Genomic DNA, 15,136 nt, shown 5'->3' on the forward strand with positions numbered 1-15,136 from the left:
AAGTTTTGCTCTCCTTGATGACTGTCTTGCTGCATGATAGAATTTTTTTATTAGATAACCTACATTAATGAAATCAGAGAAATACATAGAATATGAGGGGTAAAGTAAGATGGTTAATGGGGAAGAAGGCATGGAAAAAAGAATTATTTCATTTTAGTTTCCCTTGAAATTAGAAATTCTGAAAATTATTTTTTAGAAAGTGATGCAAGGGAACCAGTAGTCACTGAAATCACAGATGTCTGGTAGTAAGGGCTTCCAAATTTGAACAGTATCTTCTGAACTAAAAATAGGAAGTGGAGCAACTGTATTTAAGAGACTGTTAACACAAAGGCTGAAAAAAATATTCTGTTATGCCAAACTTATCAAAATACTAAGTATTTCAGAATGCCAAAAAATTACTGAGATATGTAAAGGAAATTTAAACTGAGAAAGGACCTTTCTAAATGAAGGTAATGATTTGCGTTGAAAGAGAAGCTTTTAAAAGGGGTAAGGGGATGAGGAGATATGCCTTCAGACTGGTTTACACTGATTATCATTTTCAGAAATGATTTTGGAATAGAAAAAAATGTTGCAAAAATATTGTTGATGCAAAGCTTTGCAGAAGAATCAAAACATTGTCTGAAAAGAGCTAGATTTTATGAATATGGTTTGGATATAGAAATAAAGAGTAAACCTTTACAGAACAGAATGTTCTGTACAGAACTATGTAATGAATTTTTGTAATACACTAGTGATTTATTGTAATTGAGAGAGGAAGAGAAATAGCTGGTTACCAGACCTAGTGTCATGTATGTTTTAAAGAAGGTGAATATGATACTAAGCTGCAAAAGATGATATATTAAAAATAAAAAAAAAAAAAAAAAGATAAAGGGCACTGAAGCCATTGTGGAAAATAATGTTGACCTATTTGCCATTCTGGTTACTTTTGGCCAAGAAAAATGGTTTTATATGTGAAGCTGTACAGAAAGAATTGAACATTATGGCTGGGATAGTAATGGAGAATAAAATATGTTTGTTTAATTATTTCCATAAATAATAGAAAAGGGCACATAATGTTCTATACATACACCTCTGAATAAACCACAATGAAAAATAAAAGCTATTTAAGTTGATTGCAATTTTACTTGAAAAAATAAGGTTTTGGTGGCTTTGAGTTAATTTAGAATTCACATTTAGTAAATTTAGAATGAAAACAAGAGTAAGTCAGATTCTGAAAGAGGCTACTAACAGGAAGAGAAAAAAATAAAAGCTGATGGTGTTTCAAAGTACAGCATATTTGTCTTTATGAAAGCATTTATAGACATGACTGCATGCCAGAACAGAAGCCTGGATTCAGTGAGCTAAAGCATGGTCCCTTTCAATTTTATGTTCTTATGATGCTATTATATATTTCCTTTCATCCTCTGACCACTCTATTAATGCCACATTTACAGAGATCAATGAATAGAATTTCTTCCTATCCTTTGTGGTCAAAATGTGACTGTATGCCTTGTTTGAGGACATTTCTCCCTCTGTACTTACCAGTTTTTCTCTCATTTTTCTCAAATAATTCCCTCTGGTGATCATAATTTTCTACTGTGAGTACTTCACAACTTTAGTATGCTTGTCTTTGCAAAAGCTTTGTGGAACTTGAAAGCAACTGTACTCTATTTTCCATTTGGTGTGATTATTCTGATGACCTGATTTGAAGAAAAGATCAATTATATTAGCTCAGGCATATACTTTCAATTAAAAAAAAAAAAAAAAAAAAAAAAGGAGGGGTGGGGAGGAAAGCCTGAACTGAGACTGTCATAATATCAGTAATTAGCAAAATTTCAGTAGTGGTCATTAAACATGAAAAACAGACATTTTAGAAAAATAGATTTTTTACTAATGTTGCATTAAACTGTACACACCTCATCAAGGTCTCCTTTTACATGCCTTTAATTTGACAAGTAATTTTCAAACAAAGCCCCTCAGTCATAAAGGAAGTCAGTGCTCTTCAATTCCAGGCTTCTGTTGGGTGGCAGCATGCTGTTAATTCTGTCAATTATTAATTCCGTAGACTACTCTGCTTCACTGGTGAGAGTTCTACCATTTCAGATCTGTCCTTTCACATATTTCACACCGAATTTGGGAGTAACATCACAGAAAGCGGAGTCATTATGTACAATGGTGTTACAATGCTCACAGTCATTGTCATGGAAATGCACAGTGAGCACAAGAATAGGGTAGGCCTTCTATGAAAATGGTAAGCTTTCTCATTCTTACTGTGAAATGACTGTCAAGAGGATGGATTAATTCACTGCCATCATCATAAAAACAGTGTTAGGACAACAAATTATCATTGTATTTTAGTCTCAAGCATCCCCCCATTCCTCAGTCATTTTTCCTTTTCTCCAAGGAAATGTCATTTGAAGAATTCTATATAGAATTAATTCCTACTAGCCATACTCACAAGGTTTTTCTAGGAACATGGCGAGGCACAGGTTAGCTTATTGTAGAAATGGAAAATGATCCTTTTGTAGATATTGTCTGCGGTTCTCAGATCATTGAGCTGGTTCCCCGCTGTTGCATGTGGGGCAAGTCTTCAGTGTTTCAAAGTATGTTTCGCCAATGAAAGAACCAAAAAAAAAAGTTTTGTATTTTAAAAAGTATCTTTACAGTATTTAAAACCACAGTGAATTCTTTCACCAAAATTATTAATTATTTGTGGACAGTTTCTGGAAAACTTCTGAATAATCAGTAGTATCTGGAAGCGTTAGTTCGGAGAGCCTAATCACCTGCAGGTGCAAGTGTTTGTGCGTGTGTCTGTGTGGGTGTGTTTGCAATGCAGAATCTGTGGAAATTTGAGAAAGGAAGATAAAATATCATTGCCTCAGATAAGTAACTTGAATGCGCAGACTGAGCTTTCAGTTATATGAGACTTCTTGTCTTTTGTGTGTCATTGATGTAAATTTCTAATGAAATTATAGCCGTGAGTGCAGAAAGGGGCAGGGTTAGTGAAGGCACTGATGAGTCAGTTACCTGCTGCACCAGCTCAGAGGAATGAAGATTTTCCTGCAGAAATCTAGAAAAATTTGGGCTGTAGTACTCCAAGCTTTTACATGTCTCAGTTGTCACAGCTGATATCATTTACATTTCTCTTGCATTTTCTGCATGTTTCTAGATTAGATAACTCATGTCTCAACATTTGGAAAAAATAGAAAATAAAGAATTTTAGGAAATAAGTGAAAAAGACTACATGTTTCTGTCCATAACATTCTTCATTTTGAACGTTCACACCTCTGTCTCCAGAGGGTCTTGCTCCTTCTTAAAAGGTTATTTCTAAAAATCACTTGCACTGGAAGCAAGTCATAACTACACATTTGCTGTCCTTTTTCTTTGGAGAGGGAAGTAAGTAAGCAGTGATAAAATGAAGGTCACTGTGGATTTGGGGCTGAGTGAGTCATGCTATTAAGACTGAATAGCAGAGGAATATGATGCACAAGACTGAAAATTTATCTGTGAACCCTTTTGATCTCTGAAATACGAAACTTATATCTCTTAATTCACTTCAGATGACTTCTGAAGAGTAAATAAGAATGACTGTTCAGGTATTCAGATCTGCATTTGTTTTCAACTGCTTTTTTCTTCCTTAGTTTGGGGGATGGCGTTTCACTTAGTTCTTACATGTTTACCTGTAATGAAAAAACAGTTTCAGATTAATGTTGATATAGGAGATAAGGAACTATGGAACAGCTGGAAATAAATGTGAATATAGGAAAGGGGAGAAGAAAGTAACAATTTTTAATGTGTCTTGAAATGTTTGTACTGAAAGTTAGATTAGGAAAGGAATCCCAGGTGTTACATTGGATTTACAAGTTAGCAGTTCTTCTAATTCATCCTTTTATTCTTGAAAACATAAATACAGCATAAAAGACTTGTCATTCAAAATTATTTTTTCAAAGCAATATGTGACATGTTATTGCAATAAGTTAGTTCTAACACAAGACAGTGAATCTAATCTTCCCTGACCAGATCAAAAGAATTTCCCATCTCTGATTTAATGACAGTAAGGGGACATCATATATGTTTTGGAATAAGTGTCAAGGAAAAAAACAAAATTGGAGTTTAACAATTAAAGCATTTTTATTCCATTTTAGAGATTTACATTAAAAAAAAATCAGACTTTCCATCATTTTTAGCACAAGCAAATAGTTCCAAAATTTATTTTGATAAAAAGGAGTTTTATTTTATAGTAGAGAAAATTGAAAGGAAATTTTGGATGACATAGTCTAAATATTTTGTACATGATTAGTTAGCCATTTTCATGCCTATGTAAGGTACACAAGTGTCATCAACAACAAAGGCAACTTCTCAAATAACATGCATCTCACTTTCTACCTTTTGGGTTGCTAGTTTCACAAACAATGTATTTATATAAAATAATTTTCCTCTATACCTAGGGAAAATGTAGTAGCAAGAACAACATGAATAATAAACCTGATGTCAGTATAGCACAACATTATATGGCCCGATATCACATTAGCCATCTTCTTTTCTATTGTAATTTTTACAAAAAAGCTAATTCAATATTCTTTCCAAACCCAAAGCTTTCCCAAATAAAAAGGCATGCGTATGTACTTGTTTTGTCCTGAGTTCTGCTGTACAGATAACTTTGCTGCCTTCTTCCTTCATTTGAGAAATGTCATTTGATTTCACATTTAAAGGTTGAAGGCATACTACTTGAATTCTACAAGTCACAAAATGCTGTGGACCCTTACATTTTTGGGTTTGGTTTTTTGTTTTTTGTTTTTGTTTTTTTTTTTTAAGTGGCATCTCTAAATATTTAAAGGTCATTTGAGGGAAAATCAGATCCAAGAGAAGAGAGAGCTTTCATCAGCCAGGTCAGTCTGACTTTCTTCCAGTGTGTCCAGCTATATCTGAGGTTTCCTGAAGCATGGCACTGTCAGGGGCATTTTGACTTGACAGACCAACCAAAGAAACAGAAAAGCATGAACATATTGAAGTTCAGTCCTAGTCCAAAGACACAGGATAAAGTGTTTACCTTGTTTAACTTCATTTAAGTCAACATGAAATTGCACCAAAAAGAAACTGGCTCTTTTATGTCAAAACAGCTACATTAAGTCTAATATGTCAAAGTAATAACTGTTTTTGTAAGGAAGCTTTATAGAGACTGTCAGTTTTGTATTGCAAAACATCAGCTCTCTACGTGAAGACTGTTATTTAAATTAATGGTTCAAAATAATTTTGTCAAGGTGATCTAATCTTCCTTGAAGTTATTATGGACTGAAGAACTTGATTTTTTTTTTAATATGTTTTACTTCTTATTCTCTCATGAATGTGCCACACCAGCAGACAATCTTCTTTACACTGAACAAGGACATTGATGAAACCAACATCTTTTGTGCAGAACTGCCACTTCTCACTTAAATCGTTTAGCAGTAATTTTTTGAGAGAAAATCCTGCCTTGTTGCCCCCTTTCTTTTTTTTTTTTTTTTTTCTTTGGTCATGAATGGATTTAACATTTCGAAGTGCCGGCAGTCCCGGGGCTGTGCCGGGGCTGCCCGGGCCAGCCCCAGGCGGTGCCAGCGGCTGCAGCGGCCCCAGCGCAGGGCACGGCTGAGCCCCTCAGCCCCGGGGAAAGCCTGGGCAAGGGAGGGCGAAACGCTGCCCGGCAGCCAGGGCTGAGCCAGGGGAAGCGAGCGAGAAACAGCCCTGCGAGCCCCGAGGGGACAGCGGGAGCAGGGCCGGGGGCAGGAGAGACCCGGCAGGGATGGCCCTGCGGCCTGGCAGAGAGCCCGGCGGGGCTGCGCTTTCCCTGAGGCTTTTGGAATGGACTCACGTAGGAACAGGGATAATGTGAGGAGAGAGGATGCAGAGGGGAGCTGCTAGGGGCTGCCTGCTGACCCCCATTCCCCATCCGCCTGTGCCCCTAGGGGAGAAGAGAGAGACCAGTAAGGACTGAACGTGAACTTGGGAAAAAGTCGGGTGTGGGGGGAAGTTGTTTTTAATTTTTTTGCATTTTTTTTCCTCAACAAGCAACATCTTTTAATTACCAAGAAATTTAATTCAATTTCCTCTTGTTAAATGTGTTATAGGTACTAGTCAGTGACCTCTCCGTTTTTTCCCCAGCCTATGAACTTTGCTGCATTTCATTTTCTCCCTCTGTGGTCTTAAGAAAGAATACTGAGTGAGCTGCTGGGCTGGTGAATAGGAGTCAGCAAGACTGACTCAACATGAAGTTGATGTGGTACAACATGCCTGCTCTATAATTGCATCTTTAACTCATGCCATGCTTTGAATGCATAGCCTCTTAACCTCTGACAGTCTTTAAATGAAAATTATGTAAAATAGCCATATAATTAGTGTCTGTTTAAAAAAAATAAAAAAGAAACAAAACCAGAAAAACAAACAAATAAACAAAAACATAAAAAAGAGGTTTTACACCAATTACATCCATCAGATGTAGCAATGAGGAAACAAAGATAATTCTGCATATTTTTTTATTAATTATGGGGTTAGTAACTTTGCATTAAAGGATATTTACCATCTGATTGTAAATCAATTGATAATGAAGCTGAAAGTACGCTGATAAACTCCAGTGTGAATTAGCATGTCAGTTGCTTCTCAAATATCTTCTTGACCTTATTTTAAGAGAGGTGCTCGTTCATGTTCATTGTCTGTGTAACTTTCAACACCCACATGCCTTGTTGTCTTTTAAAAGATTGTGCTACATCAATTTGCTATTCAGTATAGTTTATCAACTCATTCAGGATATATTTGTAAAATTACATATTATCTGGACATGGCTTGTTCAAACACTGTCAGGAACACTTCTGTTGAATGATTCAAACTATAGTCTAAATAATTTTTTTTACCGTATAACAAGCTACAAACGTTTAAAAAGGTGAAGTAAATTGAACATCAAAATTAGGCCTTTTTTTCATCTAGACCTATGTGACAAATGAAACCACGTAGAACATGCTTTTCTGGTCCACTTTTCTAAGGTGAAGATGCTGTAGCAGAATAGGAATTTCAGGTCTAGTAGTTTATTAATTACTCTCAAAATGTCTGAGAAGCAAACAGTTATGAAACTGCAATATTCCTAGACTCAGCAGAGGTAGCCAATGGTAGTTTGTGTACCATATTCTGTACAGCTGTAATTACTCAGCTTTGTTGATTTTGAATGTGGTGGCTTCTCAGCAATTGCTTCTTTGCCTTAGAAGTTGCACTGGTTAGATGTTATCCTTCAAGTCTCATAGAAAATTTGTATCTAATGTCGAAATTGTAATTTATTTTGTTCTAGAACACATGCACATTTTTTAATGGCAATAAAAAGTGTGAGACAATAAGAAGTAAAGCAGGAGAACTAAGGCTTAAATGTAAAAGTTCTCCATCATTTCTAATCATAAAACACACAGTCTATGGAAATAAAAACGCTGTGATGAATATTGAGATGAAATGTCTTTGTAAATGTTTAATTTCTAAAATACACTAGTTTTTTCTCCTTATTGGAGTGGAAAACTCCAGCCCGTAAAAACATGAAAGCACTATTTCAGAATGGGTTTTTTGTTTGTTTTTTTTTTTTTCTGCCTAGCTGGATTAGCTCTGGTTGGTCCTTGGCAAGCAGTTAGTTCTCGTTTAAATAGTTATTCCCTTAAGTTTATCATCTGCAATTTAAATATACTTTAAATACCAGTAAGAAGAACACCAGCATCTTTGTTTGGGAAGAAAGTGTAGAGGTGAGGTCTGCAGTCAGATTATGCAAAATGTTTTACAGTCAAGAACCTGAGCAGTGATAAATCTTTACATCTGAGATTAGAGCAGAATAATTTTAAAGTCATCTTTGTATTCCTGTGATCTTGGGACCATTTGCCAAAAAGTCTGTTCTCCCCAGAATTTTGTTGAGGTTTTCTAAAAGACAGGTTGCCTGTATGGAACTGTTCAAGACAGGAGATAGAAATGTTACATAAATGTCTCTCTGCAAAGTTGTTATTAATGGGCTTAGGGAATAAACTCCCCAGAAGAGCTTGTCCTAAGTCTGTTACTGAAGAATAGTGGTGTAGGTGTCCTATATTTAAACATTTGTATCAGGTCTTCATTTTAGCTCTTCTAATATTTTTAAATTTTTCATCAGATTACAAACAAAAACCAAAATTCCAATCATCAGAATTAAAAGTTTGTATTCATAAACTTACACTTTGGATTTAGGTCAGGCTTAGTGTACAATTAATTTGTGTGGCATTAGATCATTGCATGTCCTTGTCTGTTTTGTTGTTAGATATGTTTAACCTTGACTGTTGCCAAAATGTGTTTTTGTAATTGTCTTCCTGTGAATTATAATAATGGATACTTAAGATATCAGTATAAAAAAGAGAGCTTTTCAAGGTTTCCTATGAAAGACATACTAATAATTACAGCTCTACTGAAGAGATCTTTTCATAATATTCAAAGGTCCCACTTGAGACATTCTTGTGATACTGATAAAAGAGGTGCTATCCAACAAACACACACCCTCCTTTACATTAGGAAAGCCTATTCAAGAAAGGGCTTCTGTATATGTTTGCAAAGCAAACAGAAATGTTTATAGCTAATATAAATGTCCATTAAATATAAATGTCCATAGTGAAAATCCATTTTGAAATGTATGGTCGACTTTTACCTTTTTTTTAGCAAGCTTTTTAATAAATGTTTATTACTATATATATATATATATATATATATATATATATATATAATTACTTAATTGTAAAAGTCAATAGTTGCTTAAAGAAGTATCATTCTGAATTTGGAAATACTGTCAAAGCAATGTTTGCACACTCTAGATATATGAATACTTACTATCTGAATACCTGGGGTGAAATCATGGCAACATAACTTTCAACAAATAAAACCGCATCTAACATCTGTATGGATGTTTCAGATGTAATATTAGAACTGTGAGAACATCATCATTATCCCCACTGACTGAAATAACAAAGTTGCTGATGATATGTTCAGATAGATTCTAAGACAGGAAAATTTCAGCAATGATGGGAGACTTCATTTACTCCCTGGTACACAGGTTGAATTTTTCATTGAGTTTGAACCCTAATATCAAAAGGCTCTAAGCATAAAAAATGTCTGCCTCATAAGTTATCTAGTCATCAATCTAAAAAAAAAGGAGCTAAATCAAAACTTAAGTAATGCGTGAAGCTAATGCAAAATACCTGACAGAAACACATGAAGGGCTATAGGAGGTTGGAATGACCAAATGATACATCAATGAGGGCAAATAAAGGTGTAGACTTCAAAAAAAGTCTGTTTCCAAATGAGAGAAATAGAAAGGATTGAGAAATGTTACATGTTAATTGTAAAGCAAAATAACCCATTAAAGTGAGTTTGGGGAAAAACTGGCAATAAAAAATTCTTTAGAAATATGAGGATCTGGAAGCCTACAAGAGGCAGCTGTAACAGAAAACACTTCTGGGACATAAAACATCTAAAGAAGACAAAACAAGACTGTTGCAGGAAAGCTAAAAGAATGCTTTTTAATCTCTTTAGTAGACCTTTAATAGTTTTTTATAAGGAATGCATCAAAGGTGAAGTCTCAAAGTGAGGCATTGTAGGAGAGACTCTTAAGAATATCAACAAATGAACAGTAATTATCACACATACCTGCTGCAGAAATCCAGAAAGAAATACCTAACCAAAGAAATTTAGTATATGGATATATAAAACTACTTTGGTACCTGAAGACCGAAGTGTGCAGTTATAGCAACACAGTAAACAAACAAAAAACAATCTCAAAAAAAATCCCCAAAACTTTCATGTGAGGAAAAGCAATACCACTTAGCATTTTAAACTATTTGGGGAAAGCAGGTAGGTGACAAATAGCGAGATGACAAATTTTATTAATTATATGAAGCTGAGAAGAAAAGGGGAAAGAGTGACCACAAAAAAGTCTAGCAGAAAGATCTTCCAAGAATGACTGAAATTCAGTACAGATAAAGATAGGATGGGGCACATGAGCAGCAACTGAGTTGAGTAGTTTTAACTGCATTAACAGTTACCACTCATTAAAAGGACTGTGAGGTTCTATGATATCTAAGATAAAACTCCATCAGCTAAGTGCTTGGAAACAATCCAATGAACAAACTGAATATTAGAAATCATTGGGAAGGGTTAAAAAAACCCACCAGTAACTCTTTAAAACCACAGTGTACCTGTACCTCAAATGTAAAACATGGTTTTCATATTCTTATCTCTTTCCATAGCAAAAGAAATATTTCAGAGAAGAGCTACAAGGCTGATGTAAAATATAGGACAGCCTCTGTATAAGAAGAGGCTAATTAGATTATTAGCAACAATATTTGATAAATTCCATATTTTTAATTAATACCTTAATTTCTAGAATTTTTATATTTTTTTAGAGCTGTTGTCTTTTTAGGTACATGACTTTTTATGGGAAAGGATGGCTTTGGAAGTAGTGTATCAAACACCTGAATAGGGGAGGACTCTTCTGGCTGAAAAAAAAATGAAGTGGGTTGGGTAGTGGCCTAGACAGTTCTAAGTAATATGAATCAGGAATGGTTTTTTACTTTCTTTCCCTTCCCTCCAACAAGCAGTAAGAGTCATACAAAAAAAACCTGCCAAAATCATAAAATCCAAAAGCAAAAAAAAAAAAAAAAAAAAAAAAAAACAACCAAAAAAAAACCTAAAAAAAAGAAAGGTTGACAGCCTAAAAATAAAAGAAACAATGCAGTTGTTCATGTGTGAAATTAGTGAAACTGCTTAGTATAGCATTATTTGATATTTAATGCCACATCAGTGTTCCTAATTAGTCTCTCAATAATGAATTGAGGTAATTCATCAGGTAAAAACTATGGCACATTGACAGAAAGGCCATACATTCAATAAATCAGAGCAGTGTGTCCACAAATACGGATAGTTCAGATAAATGTTAACAAAAATCACTTTTGCCTGTCACACACCTGCATCACAAGGGTTTGTTCTGATACTAAACATTATTCCAAGCTTGACTGTGTCAGAGAATATCAGTGATGAATTCAAAATTTCCAGCCCTTAGTATAAGTCCCTTCTTAGCAAACCTTTCCTCTACATGTCTAAAAGACCACTAGCAAGTCTTGTTTTACATTTTACTTGGAAGAAATAGTTTCTGGATTTTCTATCTACATTGCATGAAAACATAGTGACTTGATTTTTTCCAAGAGCAATGAATAGTTTTCATACTTAAAGAAAACTAACAATTTTTTCTCATTCAAAGTTTATTTAAATCATTAATCATAAGAATCATGTAAAATTTTAATGTAGGTAAAAGCTGAAATATATGCAGTATATGGTAGTATTTTTTAAATATTGATAACAGTTTGTGGGGGAAAAAATCCAGCCCAAATGAAAAAAACTCTTCTGTCTCACAAGTGGTTAGTGATACTCAGTAGCTCCAGTTTAGTGCACTGTTTAGGAATTAAATCATATTGTTGTCTTGTTTGATTTGTTTCTTTTCAGTTTTTACTTTAGGGTATAGATACCAGCTACTGTCAGAAAATCAGATCCCACTGAGAAGCCTCTGTGTATGAACCCTAAACCAGTGACACCCAGAGTTCCCTTCCTTCTATACACTTATTCAAAATATAAACACATTTAGGGGAAAAATCTGTAATTTTTTTCTTAGCTGTGGCCACTTTCTTACTTATAGAGCTATTAACTTTTACCTTGGACTATACTGTCTTTCATCTATTATGTATTACTTTTCTCTTGGTGAATCAACTGCAGAAAGTGATAATTTTTATTAAAGTTACACCTATGCATCCCTCAAGTATATTTCTCTAACTTCGATAGGGATATTGATAATTATTACAGTGGCTAATAAAATCACAGAATCACAGAATATGCTGAATTGGAAGGGTCCCACTACGATCATCCAAGTTCAACTCCTGGCCCTGCACAGGAATATCCCAAGAGTCACTACATGTACCTGAGAGCATTGTCCAAACACTTCTTGAACACTGTCAGATTTGGTGCTGTGACCACTTCCCTGGGGAGTGTTCCAGTGCCCAAACACCCTCTGAGTGAAGAATCTTTTCCTAATATCCAGCCTACAGCTCCCCGACACAATTTCAGGCTGTTCCCTCAGGTCCTGATACTGGTCCCCACAGAGAAGGGATCACTGTCGGCCCCTCCTCTTCCCCTTGAGAAAGTTGTAACTGCAATGAGATCTCCCCTCAGTCTTCTCTTCTCCATGCTGAACAGACCAAGTGATCTCAGCTGTTCCTCATACAGCTTCCCCTCAATGCCCTTCACCATCTTCATAATTTCCTTTGGACACTCTCTAACATCTCAATGTTTTTCTTACATTGCAGCACCCAAAACTGCCCCCAGCACTCAAGGTGAGGCCACCCCAGTGCAGGGCAGAGCAGGACAATCCCCTCCCTTGCCCGGCTGGTGATACTGTGCCTGATGCCCCCCAGGACAGGGTTGGCCCTTCTGGCTGCCAGAGCACTGCTGGCTCATGTTCAACTTGCCATCAACCAGGACCCCCAGGTCCCTTTCTGCAGCACTGACTTCCAGCATCTCATTTCCTAGTCTGTCTAAACATCCAGGGTTTCCCCATTCCAGGTGCAGAAGGAATGCATATGACCTAATTAGGCAGCATATACAAATGTACTTGAGTGGAAATTACATGGTTAGAGTAATGTTTCTGATTCCTTCACAAAAAAGACATTATGTAGAAATATTTTTCTCTGTCAGCCCTTTGTAGCAAACCAGGATTTAAAAAGCCCTAGGTAGAAATGTGATGCAAGTATCAATCCACACAGGCATCCCAGAGGGAATGTAGAAGTTTCCCTTCTGGCCCAGTAGATACTGAGTAAGTTAACTTCAAAGTTCTTGAAAATTGAAAGATCTGTTTCTGATACCTATAATAAGTAGCCTTTCCATCCTCCTCCCCTCCTCCCACCCCCGACCCTGCAAAAACAAAAACCAAAATCAAAACCAAAACTGAAACCAAAACCAAAACCAAAACCAACAAAACACACAAAAAACCCCAAAACCAAACCAAAAAAAAAAAAAAAAGCAAAACAAAACCAACAACCTGAGAATTAACAATTGTAATAATACAATACTTTTATTCCAAAAAAAAAATCTGTAATGTTTCAGTTCTTGAATACCAACTGCAGAAAAGGAGTCTTCTCTGTGTGGGAGAGTGTTCCAGTTTGTCAACCCTCCTGATTTACCTTGAATAAACTTCTTTTGAAATGTTTCTAATTTCTCAAGGTATTCTCCTCTGTTGAATTGTTGCCAGTTACTGTATTTTCTAACACCTGCATGCCTCCCCCGTTGTCAGTACTATCAAGGAAGTGGAGGCAAAATTAAAAGTCTGTTTATAATCAGCAGAAATACTTTGTCCTCAGTCTTCATTATTCAGCTGGATTCCATTCATTTACTGAAATTTCTCACGTTGCAGTTCCACTTTCCAGTGGTCTGTGGCTATGTTTCCTTATTATCTTTCATGTTTCATGTGTAACTCCAACAGATCCTTGCTCTAACTTCTTGTGGGTCCTTTGGAGGCTAAGAGGATTCAATCTTAACATAACTGCAGCTCACTGGCACATTATGGAAGATTATACAAATATGTGAGCATTTTGTATGTGAGCACTAGAAGCTGAAGAAAAGCTATTCAATGCACCTTTCTTCAAATCTTTTTTGATTCTGAAAAGTACTAAATAGGAAGATAATGTATGTTTCAAAACTATATATTTCATTTATATATTACAGCTACATGTACTGATAATGGGGAGCAATATAGGAAAAATGTGAATGATTTTGGTTTGTATTGCCTACAGTCTTGCATCCGAAGATTCACCATATATCATCCAAAGAGTTCACCATATATCAAGAAACCCCTTCTCCCCATTCCAGCATATATTAATTAAAAGGAAAAAAAAATGTGTACACATGGAGTGGCTTTCAGTTTTCCTGGATTTTGTCACCACAACAGACAAATGTATTTTACATTAGACAGATGCAGACTTGCTACCAGTGTCCATTCTAATATGTCTGAAGGCACAAACGAAGAACACAAAACAAGGGACTTTAACAAGCAGAATTTTGCCCTGAAGTGTTCATCACTCCACTGAAGCCTATAATTAACAGGTAGTCTTGCAGTATAAAAGGGAGCTCTGCACATCCCATTTCCTTGTTTTCTTCTTCTTTGTGCAGATTTTGTGCAGAGAGAAAGATGTATCTCTATTGTCTTGTTAAGAGAGCATAGTCACTAAAGCATTGGAGATCTGCAGCTTTCTAGAGAGTAGGTGTAGCATCTTCTATGATAATTAATATCTAATGTAACATTAACATATTATAGAAGTTTATGCAGTTACACTGAGTTTCTGAGAAAACTCTAGCAAACCACACTAATGTGACAATAATCTGAATTTCACAGACTGGCTTCTCAGCTGATTTAAATAGCAAATCGTTGGATTTTTTTCTCTAAATTGTATTGTATGATTTTGACACATTTGTAGGGAATTGTATACAATGTAATTCTATGTTGAAATCCATGTCCTAGCTGGTGTTTGTTTCATGCACCCTCTGAAGAATTTTTGACAGAAACCAGTTATGAATTAGGCTTTCCCAGAGGGGAAAACATGACTTAGCTTTGTATGGTAAAATGATTAATGGAAGCATATGTGGTTATAAGGTGACATGTAGAGTTTGGTTTCTCTTCTGTTGGCCATTGAATAATATCATGTGTGGAGCAAAAGTTCATTGGAAATACAGAGCAGAGCATACAGGAGCAAGACAAAGTGCAAGTGTAGAAAGACCCAAGGGGTCACTATGCAGTGTCTGTAGAGTGTAATCTCAGATCAGCCAGATTTAAGGCATTAAATGACAATGAACTTGTTTGGTTAAGATACTCCATCACTTTTTTGAATTCCTTCTGCTTTGGGTCAGTGCTTTAAGTTCTGTCTCTTTTGCCAGAAAATGTCTTTAGGCTTTGTATTAGTTATAGGAGATGTTTGACTTTTGAAATAGATTAAAATGCTTACCGAGAATAAAATGGATGGCTTTTATTAAACATCTATGGATAACAATTTTTGTCATTCTTTTGAAGTTTCTATATCTGCAGATCACTAAGATTTTTTTTCCT

General features: G+C 35.6%; 1 protein-coding gene across 21 annotated transcripts in view; it reads left to right on the forward strand.

Moving 5' to 3' along the window:
* The window catches only part of CDH18 (cadherin 18), a 497,477-nt gene that overhangs the window by 339,461 nt on the left and 142,880 nt on the right, over window positions 1-15,136 (forward strand). The gene's annotated exons all lie outside the window — the stretch shown is intronic.

The sequence above is a fragment of the Motacilla alba genome, chromosome 2, assembly GCF_015832195.1.
Source record: "Motacilla alba alba isolate MOTALB_02 chromosome 2, Motacilla_alba_V1.0_pri, whole genome shotgun sequence".
Taxonomy (NCBI): domain Eukaryota; kingdom Metazoa; phylum Chordata; class Aves; order Passeriformes; family Motacillidae; genus Motacilla; species Motacilla alba.